Genomic DNA, 17,649 nt, shown 5'->3' on the forward strand with positions numbered 1-17,649 from the left:
CAGGAGATGAACTGCAAAGCATGATCAATGTGTATTAGACAGACAAAGCACAACGGTGGGTATAAGAATTAATATGGAGAAAACGAAAGTAGTGTTCAACACTCTCGGAAGGGAACAGCACTTCAGAATTGGTAGCGGGTTGTTGCAAGTAGTAAGAGAATATGCCTGCTTAGTGCAGGTAGTGACCGCAGATCCGGATCACGGAGTGAAATAACTAGAATAAGAATGGTGTGGAGCGCATTTGGCAGGTTATCTCACACCATGAATGGCAGACCGTTTACCAACATCCCTAAAGAGAAAATTATATAACAGCTGTTTAGTACCGGTACTTACATATGGGGCAGAAACGCGGAGGCCAACGAAATGGGTTCAACCTAAGGTAAGGACAGCGCAGGAAGGCATGGAAAGAAAAGTGAAAGGTGAAACGCTGAGACAGGAAGAGGGCAGAGTTGGTCAGGGATCAAATATGGGTTCATCACAAGGCAGAACAGCGCAAGCTACACACGGACAAGAAAGTAGACGAGACACACACAGCGCTGACTTACAAATGAAGGTTTATTCAGCGCTGAGTGTGTCTCGTCGACTTTCTTGTCTTTATGTAGCTTGCGCTGTCCTGCCTTGTGATGAACCAACTAGCCCGCGATGTGTTATTCAAATATGGGTTATTGACATCCTATTGTCTAAATCAAGAGGAAGATATTGGCTTGGGCAGGGCCGGTAATGGGGAGGCAAGGTAACCGACGGTCCTAGACTAGATTCCAAGAGAAGGGAAGCGTAGCAAGGAGTGGCAGAAATTTAGGTGGGTGGATGAGATTAAGAAGAAGGATGGATAGCTGGGCGAGTTTGTAATAATACATCGTGGGAGGGAACAGCGCGAACAAGAGAACAGACGAAGCAAGAGGACAGCGCTAGTATTTTTGTCCTCTTGCTTCGTCTGTCGTCTTGTTCGCGCTGTTCCCTCCCACGATGGATAGATTAAGAAGTTTGCAGAGATAGGCTGGCTGCAGCTAGCACAGGGCAGGGCTAATTGGAGAGATAAGGACGAAAACTTTGTCCTGCGGTGGGCATAATCAGGCTGCTGATGATGACGACGGTGATATATGTGGTCTCTATGATGGCTTCCACCGCAAGTTCTTGCTGACGGCCTTCTGCCCTCATTGACAACGGGCGATGAAGCTCTCTTGCCTGCCCCTCCTGTTTTCCTGTTTGCTTTTCCACTAAAATTTCCTCTCAGACAGCCTCAAAAAAGAAACAAGTGATCGAACTGAACGGGCGCTCCAATAAGAACGACGCTCGTGGCATGAGAAAATGAGAAACCCCTACCCGCCGTTCTCACACCATGCATCCTCCTACCCGCGCTGAAGGTGCAGTGACCTGCGCAGCAGACGCTGGCTAAATGCGAAAGAGGACGAAGTGTCGCTAGCACGCGCTAGAGAACGCCGTAGACCTTGGCCCCGCCGGATGCTGCCACCGCCGCTATCGCCTCTCCGGCAACGCTCTTAAAAATGTGGCCACGGTAGCCTCCTGGGCACCTCCACAGAGGGATAAGCTACAAAGGACGAGGCGTCCACCCGTAGCACCCGTCCAGCGGTCCCGCACCCACCAGTAATTTTGGACGTCAAACAGTTCAGTTTGCTCGCTTTCTCAGAAGCAGCTAGTGTTGTCTCTGGAAATGTCATGACAAGTCCATGACAGTTTAATGAGTGGAGCGCGAAGTGCGGATTGCGGATTTCTCTTGCAGATCGGTTAATTTTTATTTTCCTGATTTGTGGCGTTATCTGCGTTGGATATCCACGGTGTGCGCTCCGCAGCTGAGAAAAGCTTCTCATTTGAAAGAGGACTGCTACATTGTTCGGTGAATAAGCGGAGTACACTCGAGTATCGTTATCTAATTGTGGAATGAGCGCTTGTTCGTCGCGCATGAGGAAGTCAGGATGACGGCTTGAGTCTGCGTCTGGCATCTGTCACTCCGCCAGCTATACCTTTACTCCAAAAACCGTTTTGCCTTTCTCACTGGAGAAGCGCTCGATACCGCAGGAAATAAATTGCATCTCACGTCACTGAAAGCGGGCGCAAGCATGTGTTAGCGCTCTGCCCAGAACGCCGGCGCAGGTCCGCTCGGCTCGCCCAGAACGCCGGCACGCGACCCACTCGGCTGGCCCAGAATGCAACAGCACGAAGCGACGAATGCTTCGAGCGAGGCCCAGCAGAGGACCGAGAGACGCCGACGAAACGAGACGCGTCGGAAAAGCCCTCCCAACTCTGCCGATCCGCCGAACCTCCTACGTATCAACGACCGTTATCTTACTGTGGTATCCTTAACTTCTTGTATCCTTAAATAAACCAGTTTCCTTTATTCGAGAAGAATACGGCCACTTCTTGCTAACATGGCGCAGCCGACAGGATCTGCAGAGGAACCTTCCGTGCACGAAGAAAGTGTGGACATCGCGGAGCGCAGCAGAACGCCGTCGGTGAGCTCTGAGTCCACATCCATCGGGTCTCCTGAGAAATCGACTGACCGCCACGTTCTCAATGCCTTGAAGAAGCAGCTACTGGCGGATGAGTTGAGAACCCGCGGGCTTCCGTGCACCGGCCGAAAGCACGATCTCATGACTCGTCTTCTGGACGACAACGCTCGCCTCCAGGCTCCGGCAACCACGTCCGACTCAGCGACCAGCCAGGGCGGAACAGATGGCGATGACCACGGAGAACAGGACTCGAAAGCGCCGGCTGCGATCGATATTCTGCGGGCCGAAGTTGACGAAATACGACGCCTTCTAGCCCAACAACGACAGGAGCTGCCGACACGAACTGAGCATGAAACGGCTTCCCAACGTCATGAGGGAGTCCGCGCTCCCTCCCGCGGCAGCAAACCAACGGCCGGCAGAGACCGATCGCGGCACACCTCCTCAGTCCTCACCGGAAAACGATGCCGCTACAGCTCCCGAGGGTACGCCAAGCCTGAACGAAGTTGTGGCTATGTTCGCTCGTGCGCAGCTACAGATGACTTAGACATTGACGAGAATGTCAGCGCCAGCTTCGCCCGTGCTGATCCAGTCTACGAACGATACAGCGTCCGCCATCCCCGAGTACGACGGTAGTGCTCAACGAAACGCAAAGACTTGGATCTCGCAAGTGGAGCGTGTTGCTGCGTTGGCCCACTGGTCCTCATCACTGACGCTCGCGACGGCTGCAATTCGGCTGCAAGGAGCTGCGAAGGACTGGCACAGCTCTTACGGTATGACTTACGAAACGTGGGACTCCTGGAAGCATGCCTTCGCCACGCGTTTAGACCGGAGGCTCACAATGCAAGAGTTTCTGGACCTGCAGACTGCTCGAAGACTGTGCAGTTCGGAGACCCTCGCCGAGTATATGTACTCCAAAAATGCTCTTCTTGACAAGTCCCCCTACCCGCTTGCGAATGAAGAAAGAATTTCGCTGATTCTCAGCTGAATCAACGAGGACACCTGGGCTAATCCCCTCGCTGCACAGCCTTGCAGCAGCGTCATCGAACTGATCGACCGCGCAGCGCTGCTCGGCACCAGGCGACGTAAGACAGTAACGGCGCAATTCCGACAAAATGCACTGGGGCAGCGGAACCAGGGGAGGAGCAGCGACGAGTCCAAAGCGGCGGCGGATGACGGACGCAGTAATCCAGGCGAGCAGTCAATGCTGTGGGACAAACAAGAACCAGGTAGAGCCATGCGAGCACGAGCCTGCTTCCACTGCGGCAACACTGGGCACCTGTCAAGGGATTGCACAAGGCCGAAAACAGTAGCCGCGATCCGTGCAGAACGACGCCGAGGATCCCGAACTAACGAAGCACTCAATATCGTGCCGACAAACAGGCAAGCGAACTGTTTCCTGCAATCGACGGGCGGCACCTTACATATCGTGAAGGGCTTCATCGAAAACCGACCGGTGAGAGACTGCATAGACAGCGGTTCGAAGGTGTCCGTCCTCAACGATAGCTCCGTTGGACCCAACGTTCGACCTCGACCCTGGACGTCTCCTGAAAAGATAGAAGTGCTTGACCGATGCATCAGTCCAGCGCGCGTGGCCACCTTGGAAGTGACCGTCGGGCCATCGACCGTGAGTCTAGAAAAGGTCGTGATCGCTCCCTTGCCAAGTACCATGGACCAGATTCTGGGTTCGGATTGGCGCCGTGCCGCGAACGTCGACATCACGTTCCACCCCTCGAACGACGTCACCCTGGTCCCCGTATTGCCATCGGTGAGTGAGTGAATCACCATTTCATGCGCCAGGTGCACACGATACGAACCGTGTTGGAGAGACGTTAATAACAGCCTTCAGCAATCGCAAGATCATAGACGAAGCTCCAGCAAACGAGATCGAATTTGTAAGGATGAACTCGAAAGAACCCAGTCCTGACGAAGATTTCGCTTATCTGATTGAAGAGGCTGTGTCCAAAATGACCCGCGACGCAGACGCTGACGAAAAGGATGAGCTCCGCACAATTTTGAAGCGCCACCATAAAGCATTCACTACAAAGACAAATGCTTTGGGGCTCTGTGAGCACGTTGAGCACAGTATTGAACTCAGGGACGACATTCCCGTCGCGTCAAGACCGTACAGATCTTGCCCTGCGGACCGCCACTTTATGAAGGAACAAGTCAACGACTACCTAGCCAAAGGGATCATCCGACCCAGCCACAGCCAGTACAGCGCTCCTACCATTGTGGTGGATCAGCCTCACCATCCGACCACGCCTGGACGGATGGTTCACGACTACAGAAAACTGAATGAGAAGACCATCAATCAGCCGTATCCGATGCCAATTATGGAAGATGTCATCGACATCATGAGAGACGGCTCAAAGTACTTCACCTTTTTGGATGTGAAGTCGGCCTTCCTCACAGTGCGAGTAAAGCCTGACGATATCCACAAGATCGCCTTTGTCACACCGCCGGACGGAAAATATGAGTACCTACGAATGGCGTTTGGGTTTTGCAAGGCACCGCAGACGATGCAAAGAGTCATGCGCGACACGTTTGATGGCCTGAAGGGAACATCCACGTACACGGACGGCGTCGGCCAGGGAGCAGCTGCGGTTCCGGAAGCATTGTCACTGCTCGACGAGGCACTGCGAAGAGTCGTCATCAATGGCCTGAAGATGAACATCAAGAAATGCCAATTTGTGCGAGACAACATCTCATTCCTTGGCTACGTCATCTCCGCTGAAGGGCGAACCCTGGATGAAGCGAGAGTCGCTGCCGTCGACAAGTTTGAACCCGAGAAAAGCGCGAAGAAGTTGTACTCGTTTCTGCTATTCGCAAACCACTACCGCAAGTTCATCCCCGAGTTTTCGAAACTGACGTACCCACAGCGTCAACTCGTCTCCAAGGAAGCGTCATTCGTCTGGACGAGCGCACACCAATAACTCGTGGACAAAACCAAAAGCGCACTTAAGAATCCCCCGCTGCTGGCAAAGTTCCGTTCGGACTGCCCAACGCAAGTGCACGTCGACGCATCTCAGACAGGGCTCGGAGCGATACTGAGCCAAACGCAAGACCGAAGAGAAAGGGTGATCGAATACGCAAGCTGATCACTGAATAAGCATGGCAGAGGTCTACACTCGAACATGCTGGAATGTATGGCGCTGCACTGGGCCATCACGGAGAAGTTTTCCATCTAACTGCGGGGAGGCCCGCAATTCCCAGTGTACACAGACAACTTCAGTCTATCCTACCTAGTGAAGAAGGGAGCGACGAACCGCCGGTTCGCACGTTGGACTCTAGATCTCGCGGAATACCGCTTCGACGTCAGGCACCGGCCTGGACGACAGAATGCTGCTGCTGATGCTCTCTCGAGACAAACGCTGGAAGCTGAACCAATCGAAAACGAAGTGACCAGCGACGACCTCACGTGCCTCGCCGTAATCGTGAGCAAGCATAGCCGCATACGCGAACTTCAAGAGCATGACCCCGAATGCCAAAAGTTCCGTGCCGAAGCTGGAACGAACAGCTCCAGCTATGAAGTCGAAGATGGCGTTGTGCTGAAAAGGTCTATCGAAAGGGGACGCGTTTGCAGAAGAGTGGTGGTTCCTGCGGCGCTCCGAACCAGTATCATGGCGGTGTTTCATGATGACAACGGACACCTTGGAAGCGAGAAAACAAGGACATTGGTGCAAAGAAAGTATTGGTGGCCGTCCATAGCGAAGGACATCCGCCGTTACATCGAGTCATGCCACACCTGCCAAGTCGTAAACTCACGAACGACGCGAGCCGAAGGGTGCCTGAACCCCAGAGAAATTCCGAGCGAGCCCAATGTGGTCATTTCTCTCGATCATATGCGCCCCCTGGATGGAAAGTTAAACGAAAAAACCGTGAACATCGAACAGCTGAGAAGGTACAAGGAACGCGCCTTGAACATCAAGGAATTAGTATCCACAACGTGCGCCTGAGGACAGGCGCAATTTCTGGAAGGGCCGTGTTAGCGCTCTGCCCAGAACGCCGGCGCGCCTCCGCTCGGCTCGCCCTGAACGCTTGCAAGAGTCCCACTCGGCTCGCTTAGAACGCCGGCATGCGTCCCGCTCCGCTGGCCCAGAACGCAACAGCACGAAGCGACGAATGCTTCGAGCGAGGCCCAGCAGAGGACCGAGAGACGCCAACGAAACGTGACGCGTCGGAAAAACCCTCCCAACCCTGCAGATCCGCCGAACCTCCTACATATCAACGACCGTTATTTTACTGTAGTATCCGTAACTTCTTGTATTCTTGTATCCTTAAATAAACCAGTTTGCTTTATTCGAGAAGAATCCGGCCACTTCTTGCTAACACATGGCATGCGCGTATGTCACAAGAAAAGGCATAGTGCAGTTCAAGACAACGGTTCATGGGCTCCGAGCTGGTGGTAGTCGCAATCGGGTATTAGACACGTTTTCTGTCTGTTAAATATGCCCTCACCATTGCTTTCACCTGTCGACTTGGGAACCGCGCATGGTCTCCCTGTCAGCTTTCGCGAATATAGCAGGCGCAGGGATCACTTATTTTCGATAACTGGACAGCGCTCCCGGCTTGTGTTCAGCTGGTACACTTGTCTGTCCTGGGCAGCGCACTCGGCACCCCTGACTGCTTGCAGTACTGGATGAACTATCTTGATCGCGCCCGGTCTATGCCCTCAGCTTCTCACCCTTTGGCGACAGAGGTAGGCTCTTCTATCCAATGTGGCTTAAAAGGCTCCATTACGTGGTCACGGTGGATATGCTACTGGCACCGAACATTTGCCAAGCGCAGAACGATTGGATTAAAGATGTAGAAGATGCTTCTGAAAACACGTAGCGCAGGAGGCTGCGGCGAGGGACGCGTGGTTTAAGTCATCGTGTATACCTGTTCTGGCGCTGGCAGTGGTTGTAGCCTTGCTGTTGGTCGTGAGATTTTTCATTGCAAAAACGCTATGAGAAAAGCCGGCGGCGTTCTATCGTGATCGCGAGAAGGTCATAAAGATAGGGTGACGTCATCCCGCAGATGCGCAGAGCAGACAGGATGTAGAGGTGGCGCTGTAGTCGAGCTTTTCCTGTCGGGTTAGTTTGGATCGCTGCTGTAACGACAGGCAGTTAAGTTTTTCTTTGTAGAACGTCGGAATGGCCGGTTGGTCTATGACCGTATGCAGTTAGGAGTAAGAAGGGCTCTTTGCGTCTTCCGCTCGTCCGGAGACACGTTACCAGTTGGGGAAGCAACTCCAACTTCTTGACAAACAAAACTGATTTACTAAAGATGGGACCAAGTACTAAGAGAAAAAGGCGGTTTAAAAACAGGCTGTTTAAAGGAAGGGCTGTATAAAAGCGGCCGAGACTGAGACTCGGCGCGCTCCTTTTTTTTTGTTTGCAGTGGGTTTTAATCTTTTCGATAATTGTGCGGAGCTTTAGTAAATCTGCTCTTGCCCAGTTTCGACCAATACCGGTGCAATGACACTGTACATATAAGTGAGTGGAGCCCAGTGCTCGCCAGAGCCCGACTCAGCGGGCCGCGCACTTTTCCTGGAACATGCAACCTATCGAGGAGCCAGTAAAGCAGAACTCCACCTCTTAGCTCGACATTCGAGTGGTTTCAGAAGTCACCGACGTTATTGACCTCCTCCCCGCTTGAGAGCTCATCTCTTTTCACTGGGAACCAATCGTCGGCCCTTTGCGACCCTGACAAGGCTGTTCGTGGCCTTGCTCCCGGTTTCCCGCGGCCTTGGAGAGCGTCCGAAGCGCGCGACGCGCTGTCATCCTTCCTAACCCCTCCAGATTTTCCAACGTACACAGCAGTTGCCGGCGAATGAAGAGGAAGGAGCTACTGGCACCGTAGGCTCCTAGCTGAACACCTCTCCACCAAGAATGTTGGGTGCACACTCGCCGTACACACAACATACAAAAGCGCGCAAAAGCACAAAAGACCCGGCCGTCAACAACATAAAAAAACGCAACAGCACAAGGGACCCGACCGTCAACTGGGCGCTCTACCAACAACATACAAAAACGAGCGCTTCTGCGTCCTTCTAACAACTGCAAAAGAAAACATGCTCAGGACGCTGTCATGCATGCAGATGCAAACGCCATTCTCATTTAACACATTTACAAACAAATGGAACCCTCTGTTAAAATCATTAGAAAATCAGAGATACATGCATCAGCACTGCAATAATTACGGAATAGAGAAAAGATATGACTGCACAGTTTTCATGAAGTTGCCCATACATCGCAACATGACCCGACGAGGGCAAGACAGACATTATAACGCGGCGCTCTTAGTCAGACACAGTCTATAGGTCAGCACAAAGGAAAGCTGTTCACACAAGAGAAAACAGCACACCTGCATGAGCCTGTCCAATTTTCAGTCTCAGCTGTGCCTGTTCACGTTCCCCAACTCTCACTCACTGCTCCATTGTGTGCTCGAGCCACAGGGCACTTTACTCTTATTACCACCCGTCAGTAGCACAGTGGGTTAAGGCTTTGGACATATACATTCGTTGCTAGCCACCAGGATCGAACACTTGATCTGATCTCATAATTGTGAACATTACGTGCTGCAGCTTGCACCATCGTCGCATTCGAGCTGCTTTCCGGTTGTAGCGCGCAACTTCTACCGCGGTGGAGCCGCCGACCGTGTGCGCTTATGGGGTGCAAGCCTCCGCGAAATGCTCTAAGTGCTCGTGCCTAGAGGGCCTTTTTGAATGTGGTATGGCCAGTTCAACCAGTTCATCATAACCGACCTCTTGGTTTGGGACCCGCCTGCTGCGTGGACCCGCAAAGAGATCGCAGCATGGATTGTGGTTCGCCCCTACCATTGGCAGTGTAATTGCGCTTCTCTGAGGGCAGGGGGCGAATTCGCAGTCGCCACTGCTCTGATTCCACTCATCTACCGCCAAGCTTTGCGCGGTGTTACATGAGTCTGAGTTTCCCGGATCGGAACAGTCTGGCTTACCCAGCTATTTTTCCGGCTTTTCGGGCGTTACTGCCTGTGCCGCGGATGCGTTTTGAGCCTAGCCGCTCTCGCCAATCCTTGTCTGACATACTAGCGTTTCAGTTCCCACCAAAAGGTTGCAATGGGCAACCCGGCCGGCCGTGCTGTTCATGTCGTTTCGCTGCTGAGTGCTATTAGCACCACTAAGAACATGTTCGGCTGCCTCGCCAAAGGTGACCTGCAGAGTTTGATCACGCTTCGAATTTTTGCCTGAAACGCCCGTGGAGCTCGCCTCCATCTCAGGAATCAAGGACAGCTTTTCTGCGTCAACAATCGTAGTTGACTGCCCAACGTGCGGCTCCTCGACGCTAGTGATCGCTGCACGGTCTGCAGGAACCCGCGATTCCTCTTTTCTGTCCTCAAAACACACCGACTGAACGCCGCTGCCGCTATCCTCTTTATTCATTACGTCGATCAGCGTTCCATCAGGGTACGACTGCGACTGTGCCGATTCTGGCAGAATACGCACTGCTCTTCGTGAGCATTCCTCCTCTTCAATCCTTTTCGTCTCCTGCCGTAGCTTCTCTCCGGATATCGTTAATTGACGCTTGAGGTCTCGAATATACGCGTCGCTTCTCTCCTTTTCCCGGGCTCGCTCGACCTCTGACATTTGGGCTCGCTCTTGGCCATACCGATACCTAAAGCCGTATCCACTTTGCCAACTAACTGCAGCCATTGTGCCTTGGTTTACTCTAACCTTGCGGCTCAAGCACTCCCGAAGCAAGTGAAGTGAGAATAGGGAAACTCACTCTGTTGTCGGGCACTTGCTTCGTGGCGGCAGCAGGTCGCGTCCTGAGGCTCAGAAGTGTGTCCGGAATCTAGAACTCTCAGAAGGTCCATCCCGTCCTCCCGGCCGATGAAGTCGCCGACCGTAGGTGCGGCCAAAGTCTCAGCCATTCACTCAGTCGGTCTCGCTCCTCACGGTTCACGGCGTTGTCGTGGAGTCTTGACTACGAGGCCTCTGACTAAGATCTCGACTCAATTGGACCTGGGTCCCTGGGGCTTCTCACTGGGATGTTGCCCCGTCAATCTTACAGAAAGTACTGCCTACAACCGCTTTGCAGAAAGCCGTTCAGACGATCCTGGTCGCGGCACCAGTTAATATGAAACACTGATCGTGGTCACGGTACCAGCTAATTTGAAACACCGATCTTGGTCACGGCACCAGTTAAGTTTTTCTTCGTAGAACGTCGCAATGGCCGTTTCGTGTATGATCGTATGCAGTACGAAGGGCTCTTCGCGTCTTCGTCCGCTCGTCCGGCGACAGGTTGCCGGTTGGGGCAGCAGCTGCAACTTCTTGACAAACAAAACTGATTTATTAAAGACGGGACCAAAAACAAGTACTGAGAGAAAAAGGCTGTTTAAAAGAGGGCTGTTTAAAGGAGGGGCTGTATAAAAGCGGCCGCGACTGAGACTCGGCACGCTCCTCTTTTTTTTGTTTGCTTTGGGTTTTAATCGTTCCGATAATTGGACGGAGCTTTATTAAATCTGCTCTCGCCCAATTTCGACCAATACCGGTGCAATGGCACTGTACATATAAGTGGGTGGAGCCCAGTGCTCGCCAGAGCCGGGCTCAGTGGGCCGCACATTTTTGCTGGAACATGCAACCTATCGAGGCGCCAGTAAAGCAGAACTCGCGTCGTTTCCTTTCCGTCCGTCGTGCTCCTTGTGCGCTATTGTTACATCATGAACGTTATCCAACTTGATGGACGCGAAAACTTCTTGGTAGTGATGTTCAATTTGTGACTTCCAGCGAGCTTGATACATGTCGTCCAGCTTTGCACCCGGCTGCATAAGTGGCAACAGAAACAACGCCACCTTCCGTCATGTTTTCATATAGCCTCGCAATCACAGCTTGTTTAAAAGGATCGAGCATATATATCGCCTGTTGCGTGGGTTTGGGAGTACACGCGAACCGGTCCCGGTGCGACAGGATCGTATTCTGGCCTATAATGCACTGCTATACAGGGTGTAAAAGCTAAATTTAGCCAGGGTTTAAAAATATACCCCTGCAGTCTACGTCGACGCGACCTAATGCATGTTTCAAGCTACTGTATGCAGCAAGTCAAACTACTTTTTATATTATGCTTAATTGTATAATTAATTAATTGCATAATAAATTGTATAATTATTGTTCCATTTTTAAAACTAGGAAAACCACCTACTGTTACTAGCAGCTATAGGCCCAATGCCCTCACCAGCTGTCTAGGGAAATCCTTTCGAAGTGCATTGAATATCAGACTAACCTTCGTGTTAGATGCCTGTAAGATTTTCGATGTTCACCGATACATGCCCCACTACCGACCTCATAGTTCGTCTTGAAAATACTGGCAGGGAAGCTTTCATACCTAAACAACATTGTATTGATGTATTTTTTTATTTAGACAAGGCAAATGACACAACCTGGAGGTTTGGGACTCTTCATGGCCTGGCGGAGCTGGGCATCGGCGGCAGGATTTTGAAATGGTGAGAGAATTGTTGTCTAACAGTTCATTTTTCTGCCTAGGCTCAACCCTTCGAAAGACTATTATTCAGGAAAATAGAGTACCTCAAGTACGCATTTTAAGCACAACACTTGTTATTGAGTTGGAAGTAGCGCTCGTCCTTGTCTGTTCCTTCTTCGTCCTTGTTGTCTTAGCGCTTGAAAAATGTAAAAATGAATTCTATTAGGAAAATAATCCCAAGGTCCTTTATGTGTTCTTTCTATGTAGACGATCTCCAGATAGCTTGCAAATCCTCCCAAATATCAACATGCTCAAGACAGATACAGGTAGCGATAAATAAACTGGCAACGTGGGCGGACAGGAATCGTTTCTGTTTTTCTCCACAGAAAACAATGGCAATTCTGTTATCACTCAAAACAGGCTTACAGACAAATCCCACACTATATCTGAACGAAACCGAATCACCTGTAAGAAATGAGCGTAATTTCTAGGCATAACTTTTGATAAAAAGCTCACTTTCGTGCCTCACATAAACGCGTTGAAAAAAAAAGCTTCCTGCTCTATAAACATGCTCAAATTCCTTTCACACAATCACTGGAGGTCCGACAGGACAAGCCTTCTACAAGTTTATCGTTCTCGGGTAAGATCCGGTTTAGACTATGGCTGCATGGTATAAGGTTTAGCAAGGCCGTCTTACGTCAAACGATTACACCCAGTACAGAATTTAGGTTTTCCTCGTTCAACTGGTGCATACAGGACGTCACCCATAAGCAGTCTGTATGTACAAACCAGTGAACCAACACTTGCAGACAGAAGAAGCATGCTCACATGCTTATACATTCTAAAAATCTGTTCCCTACCGAACCATATTTGTTAACCTATAGTTACAAGTCACCTATCTTGAACGCTGTTTGACAAAAAACCTCAGACTACGAGACCACAGCTCTTACGACATGAAGAGATCTCCGAGAATCTCAGCGCAATCGACACGCTACCTGCCATGGCACAAATACGAGACCCACTACCTCCTCGGTACACTTTCCCTACTCACCCTTGCACACTTCCATAAGAAACAATCTCCGCAGCATCATGTCATACAGGAATTCCTTTCACTCGAAGAAAAATATAGTAGTTTTACGGAATTTTAGACTCACGGTTCTATAACGGATGTCTACGTAGGAAGCGCAGTGGGACCGTATTCACTGCCGAATGCTACGCAGTATGTATGGCCACAGAAAAAATACTAAACGAGAACCTCACCCACAATATTATTTACACAGACATCTTAAGTGTACTTACAGCTTTCCACTCTAGAAATGCAATCACCTCTCTTGTCGGTGACATCGTACACAACGTAGTAACAGCCACAGCTCGAAGTCAAAACATAAAACTGTGCTGAGTCCCGAGTCATGCCGGAATAAAAGGCAACAAGAGAGCAGATTTGCGCGCTGCTCAAGCTCGTGTCAAGGAAATAAAGAGAGTGAATATGCCCTTTTAGGATTGCATGAACTTGATACATTTAAAATCAGGAAAAAATGGCAGTCAGTTTGGAACAACGAAGTAAATAGCAAACTACATAGGGTAAAGCACATTTTAGATGAATGGGAGTCATGTGTACACCAGCAAAGTTTTAAGGAAGTAATTCTGTGCCATTTACATATAGGCCACACACACATTGCACGTAACTTTCTATTGACAAAAGAAGACAAACCTGTTTGTAAAAAATATGGAGACGAACTAAGAGTTAATCACATTTTATACTCATGCATGAAAGTCGAAAAATTAAGGAAAAAGTATTTCACTCAGATTGTACTGAACAAATTCCTTTACACTGCTTGTTAATCTTAGATGAAGATCCAATTGTTGACAGGTCTTGTGTATTTAGGTTTTTAAGCGAAGCAGGTTTTGTCACGAAAGTAAGTTTTCACCCACTGTATTGCTACATTTCTTGATACACCTGAGCCACCTTGTTATTTCTGAGAAGGCGGAGATTTTTATTTCATTGGTTGGGAGGCGCGACATCCTTGCCCAGCCAAGGATGGCTGCTGAGGCTGCCCGACTACTTTAAAGCTGCTACTACTAGCCAGTTATAAAGTTTCTTTCCCCTGTCATCGCTAAGCAATACAAACCAATGTTTTAGTCCCTCTACCCACCGATAATTTTAATATGTATAAATAATTTTTCAAAAAACAATTTACGTAGACCTTGGGCTTGGCCCATGATGCCCTTAGTTCCCTATGTGGCTTGAAATCCAATACAACACTCTCCAACACAACAGTTTCTACCCGCCGGAAGCCGGGAAGAAATTTAGGACCGGTGAAAGTGCCGGATACGCAAGGGTTGGAGCCCCGAGGACCGGAATCCCGAGAGCCGGAACCTTCAGAGTGAGAGCACCGAGAGCTTGAACCCCGAAATCCGGAGCTCCGGGCGCCGGAAGAGCGAGAGTCCGAAGCCTCAGCGCCTGAAGCTTGAACATGGGGGGGGGCAGGGTTGACGGGGCCATGCGCAACGGGAACAGAAGGGGCGGAGGTAAAGGGGTCGGCGGTGCGAAGCAAACCTGGATTCCCGCGCTATCTGCCATCACAGAGCGCGGTATCGAGGCTCACAGCACGCCTGCTGCGGCAGTACTGTGAGTGAGCCTCCACACCATGCTCTGTGACGGCAGATAGAGCAGCAGTGCAGTTTTGCTTAGCTGCGCCATGGATCGCAGATCCCGCAAGCTTTAGCGGCCGACAGTGCCTTTGCAAAGCGGAGCCGTCCAGAGCGGAAGCTAGGTCGCTCGTGCCGACATGTAGGAGAATTGTCTAGGCTGTTCGAGGTACGATATCCAGGAGCGTAAACACATCCACGATGATGCCATCGCATTAGGTTACGAATGCTGGAGTAGCCAGGCATAGAAGATCAATATGTTGGAAGGAGTGCTTTGCTTGCGAATTATCCAGCGACTGCCGAGACCTCAGACCTTGCAAATTTCAACAATGCGCTTTTCGCTGTGGTTTTCCGAAGTCCATAGTTGTTTCATAAGCAGAAATTGAAGGTCTTATGGATGCGGTGAAACATAAAAGCAGCTGGATCGACTCGAGTTGAAAGAGCGAACAACAGCAGCAGCAACAGAATTGGGCGGTAGCAGCGAGTCATGAAGGTTTTTTCTTAAAAGAAATGTGTGAGATGCGCGTTTGTTCTGCGTTAAATGAGGAAGGCAGATGAGACTAGAGATGTTAGTGCGCTGTTTTTCGACTAAATATATATTGATTACTAATGCAGCTTTTATGTCCAATTCAGTGGTGCCCGTTGCTGCACTGTTTTCCTTTTTCAATCTGGAATTTTATAATGGCTGTCGGAGCAGCTGCCGCGCAACCACTATACTAACTCAGTGCTGGCGCCTGACCATGCTTGAAAACGCCGAAATGGTGTGCTCTCAAAACAGTTTTGTTTTGTATAATGGGAAGTATTGAATAAGATACCGGTGTACTGCGACAGAATTTCACGCTGCAGAGCGCCAGCATACTTATGCATGGCCAAGGGTGGATGTGCAAGATAATATTGGGAATATTTCACATTAACACACCCTTGCCCAGGTCTTTAATATGACAGCTTTGTCACCCGGATGCTGTCGAGATAGCATATAAAGCATTTTTTGGAGTGTGGGAGGATAAGTAATGAGCACAGAATACCCGCAGCGAGTGCGAACGCGTCGAAGACCGAAATTGGTTCTCAAAATTCTCTCAGCTAATCAACTGCAGCGTTATACTAGGTAGAATGCTGGTAAAACACCTTCACGGAGTAGCGTAAGGGTGAAACCGACCGCGACCTTTCCTACAATTTAAGCTCCTTCACCATAATTTTACAGCAAGGCGCTTCTAAAAGTAACGCCAAGCCTACACTGTGAACATTTGCGCTATGCCAAATCACATTGATCTACAGAGACAAGAAGCTAAACGTGCCGACCAAAGCCTCGCCAGCTGCCCCTCTGACCTCCTCCTGCACGCTCCTCGTGTGGACCATTCTTCTTTTTGCGGCTATGTATGCGAAATCGGGCGCCGTCTGCTCGGTGCACCTGTCACAGCATATGGCGATGATCAGAGGCAACCATCCGTCCTATAAAAAATGAATACATGAAGCCAACAGGTACGTGGCGATCCAAACAGCACTGCTAGCCCTGCATAGAAAACTAGCTGCGGCACCGCTGCCGGCGCGGTCACCGGCCGGAGTACCACGAGTCCCAGGGTGCATCTCAGCGGCGGTTTCGTAGCACAACTGCTTGTGTTTGGTTTAGTTTATGGGGGTTTAACGTCCCAAAGTGACTCGGTCTATGCGGCACGCCGTAGTGAAGGGCTTCGGAAATTTCGACCACCTGGGGTTCTTTAACGTCCACTGACATCGCACAGTACACATGCCTCTAGGACTTCGTCCCCATCGAAATTTGACCGCCACGGCCGAGATCGAACCCACGTCTTTGGGGTCAGCGGCCGAGCGCCATTACCTCTGTTCCGCCGCTACGCACCCCAACTGCATGTGAAATCAGTCTGTTACGATTACACAAAGTCTAAAGACTACCGCACAAAGATCCCTGGAGAAAATTTATCTCGCAGTACAAAGTAATAATGGAGTTTTCTTCTTCTTCCCAAAACGGTGGCTCTTGCTCTGCGAATAGCACGCGTGATCGCTAGCTCAGGGTAAATGCATAGCGTGAGCGCGTGCACTGCATTCTCAAGCGCGTAGCGGTCGGAGCGATGCAGATTTCAATACAACTGTACCTTAATAGGTATTTTAGTTGAAATATTGTAAGTTTCAGGTTGTAGTCAATTTTCAGGCTTGTTCATCGACGTTAGTGCGTCTGTTTTTCCAACTTTCTCAGTACGACGCTACATTTAGATACCATTTTTTTTAAATAAGGTGCTCCTTTCACCTGAGAATCTTCAGTGGACTCTTTGGACCGGCTCCCAGGGAGCAGGAATCCGGAGTCACACTTACCTGGTGTTGGAAACTCAGCGATCAACAAAGCTGAGTTCCCGGGTTGAGGCCGGTGCATTGCACTGCGGCCGGCTGAAGCCCGCCTCTTTCCCAAACTGGGGAAGCTAGAACACTAAATTTTTGGTAGTGGGGGTTCGGCAGGCACCCCGAACCCCCGAACTATACGAATCAAAAGGAAGATCTATGATACCTTCTTCGCAATGAGGAGATCAGTGAAATACGCGTTAGGATCGAGGCAGTAAGAAACTATGGTTATAGGCTGTAGAAAAAGGGGGTGCAGTTATTAGTAGAGTGCGCGGTGAAAAATTATGGATTATTAATGTCTTCCGCAAGACTAAAAATTAAATACACCGTTGGATAGGTGATGCGGAAGCCCATTAACGATTTAGCGGTTAGAGGGAAAGGAGAGGAATTCAATATATCTTTGCAGAACAGATATTCGGCTTTAACTGAGAGAACGATAATCTCAGAGCTATCATTACGAAAACCGTTCTACAGGATACTAGCAAGCTACCTGTGCGGACGAAATATCTGATTAAGAAACGCCAATGCATGAAGGCGTCTAACCCCACAGACAGAATTGAACTGGCAGAGCTATGTAAGTTAGCGCAAGGTAGAAAACATAGGGAGAATCGAGCATGCTCTAAAGAGAGAGTGAGAGAGAAAACTTTTATTATAAAGGAATTCAGGCCCGCCCCTGAGTCCCCGCGCGACCGCACTGCACTCAAGAGTTATGTTTTTAAGGTCTACAAAACTTACAGCCC

The 17,649-nt window shown here is 50.1% G+C and overlaps 1 non-coding gene across 1 annotated transcript; it reads left to right on the top strand.

The window, feature by feature from the left end:
• The first annotated feature begins 16,877 nt into the window (after window positions 1–16,877).
• LOC149356867 (U1 spliceosomal RNA) lies at window positions 16,878–17,042 on the top strand. Its single transcript, XR_016291983.1, has one exon. It is a non-coding gene; the product is annotated as a U1 spliceosomal RNA (small nuclear RNA).
• Window positions 17,043–17,649: the final 607 nt, after the last annotated feature.

The sequence above is a fragment of the Amblyomma mixtum genome, chromosome 3, assembly GCF_055824585.1.
Source record: "Amblyomma mixtum isolate Tamu chromosome 3, ASM5582458v1, whole genome shotgun sequence".
NCBI lineage: Eukaryota > Metazoa > Arthropoda > Arachnida > Ixodida > Ixodidae > Amblyomma > Amblyomma mixtum.